At 35.5% G+C, this 2,372-nt stretch overlaps 1 long non-coding RNA gene across 2 annotated transcripts in view; it reads left to right on the top strand.

Moving 5' to 3' along the window:
• Positions 1-2,372, top strand: part of LOC125674034 (uncharacterized) — a 19,535-nt gene extending 17,163 nt beyond the window's left edge. For both annotated transcript variants that reach the window (XR_008801637.1, XR_008801636.1), the window contains one exon: positions 1,619-2,372. This is a non-coding gene — a long non-coding RNA (uncharacterized LOC125674034). The remainder of the gene's footprint in view (positions 1-1,618) is intronic.

Genomic DNA, 2,372 nt, shown 5'->3' on the forward strand with positions numbered 1-2,372 from the left:
GTGCTCAAGTACATTGTAAGGAGTAGGTGACCTCCATTGATTTTGATGTAGCATGGTCAAAGATCAAGTGTCAAACTGGACACAGGAATATACTATCTGCTCAATATCTTGAGAATCCTTTGTTTGACAGTCATCAAACTTAGTACACCGGTACATCCTAAAATGTAGATGACCCTTAGTGATTTTGAGGCCACATGGTCAAAGGTCAAACTGGACATAGGAAGATACTGACCACTCAATATATTGAGAACTCTTTGCTTGACAGACATCAAACTTGGTACATTGGTACATCTTAAGAAGTATATGACCCTTACTGATCTTGAGGTCACATGGTCAAAGGTCAAACTGGACATAGGAAGATACTGACCACTCAATATCTTCAGAACTTTTTGCTTGACAGACATCAAACTTGGTACACTGGTACATCTTAAGAAGTAGATGACCTGTAGTGATTTCAAAATCACATGGTCAAAGGTCAAACTGGAAATAGGAAGATACTGACCACTCAATATCTAGAGAACCCTTTGCTTGACATACATCAAACTTGCTACACTGGTACATCTTAAGATAAATGACCCTTAGTGATTTTGAGGTCACATGGTCAAAGGTTAAACTGGACATAGGGAGGTACTGTCCACTCAATATCTCAAGAACCCTTTGCTTGACAGACATCAAACTTGATACACTGGTACATCTTAAGAAGTAGATGATTCCAAGGGATTTTGAGGTCACATGGTCAAAGGTCAAACTGGACATAGAAAGATACTGACCACTCAAAATCTTAAAAACTCTTTGCTTGACAGACATCAAACTTGGTACACTGGTATATCTTAAGGGGTAAATGACCTTTAGTGATTTTGAGGTCACATGGTCAAAGGTTAAACTGGACATAGAAAATACTTACCACTCAATATCTTGAGAACCCTTTGCTTGACAGACATCAAACTTGGCACACTGGTACAGCATAAGGAGAAGATGACCCCTAATGATTTTGAGGTCACAAGGTCAAAGGTCAAGGGTTAAACTGGACATAGTAATATATTGTCTCCTATACTTTAAGAATTATTCGATTGATTGACACTAAACTTGGTACACTGGCAAAGCATAAGCAGTAGATGACCCATATTGATTGTTAGGTCACTTGGTCAATCCACTCCTGACATAGGAAGATATTGTCTTCTCAATATTTTGAATTGGTGATACTACTATAAAATTAGATGATGCATGTGTATAACCCTTTTCAATTTTGCACCATGGGGGCATATATGTTTTACAAACATCTCTTGTTTGGATTTGAATTAATAGTTTTGAAATTTATGTTGCAGATACATTTTTGGATTCTGTACTCATTGATGTTTGGGGAACATCTGTAAAGATCCCAATTGAGAATTATATAACAATTTATTTTCCTAGAAATTAGGTTTGTGTGAAGGACAGTCAGATATAATATGAAATTTACTGCATAATAAGAAGTGTTAGTACACATGATGTGTTAAACAGGATACTGAGTGCTAGAATGACATTTTTTGATTTCTATGCAGAAGTATCCTATATACGAATATTGCTAGTATAAGTTCACCATCAGTATCGTTATAATTCATTGCACATCTTTTTACAGAAACTAAAGAGTCGAAAGGCCCAGCTGGAGAGAGATTCCCATTTCTCGACCAAGGACCAAAAAAAAGATTAAAAAGGTGCTGACTAACGAGGCAACGTCTCCAGAAGTAACGGATGATGAGGAAGCCACCCAGAGGAAGGTTTTACCATTTATATGGGAGTCATCCCTGCTGCGTAATGTTAGGTGCGACCTGGACAGAGAGTATGCTGAAACTTTGCAACTTCAATCAAAGAGACAAAAAGCCAAAGCCATTAGAAGTAGAACGGAAATGACTATGACCCGACCACCTAGGAGCATTCAAGAATGGGGCGTTTCCTCTACTTATAAATGATGCTAATACTGTTAATAGCTATATTTAATTTCCTCATTTCTAGCTCACCTGAGCCAAAGGCTCAAGGTCACAATTAATAATATTATACCGTTATAACCAGTTTTTATGAAATTTTAATAATGCTGTTGAAGGAGAATTGCAATTTTTCGGATGTTTATAATTGATACTGTTTAAGTATGTCTAGCATCTTAAAAAGTGTGATGACCTATATATTTCATTTGATAATTTATTAATTTTAACTTTAATAAATTGAAATAAATGCATATTTGATACTTTTATCAGAGAATATTGTAAATATGGAGTTACCTTGATGTATTTATACAGATTTGTTCTGCTTTAGTACTAGTGTATCAGTATTATTACATCAAGTTCATTTGTGTGAATATTATAATATTTAAGAATGAATAAAACTGTCAAATTGTG

This window comes from Ostrea edulis, chromosome 3 (genome assembly GCF_947568905.1).
Source record: "Ostrea edulis chromosome 3, xbOstEdul1.1, whole genome shotgun sequence".
NCBI lineage: Eukaryota > Metazoa > Mollusca > Bivalvia > Ostreida > Ostreidae > Ostrea > Ostrea edulis.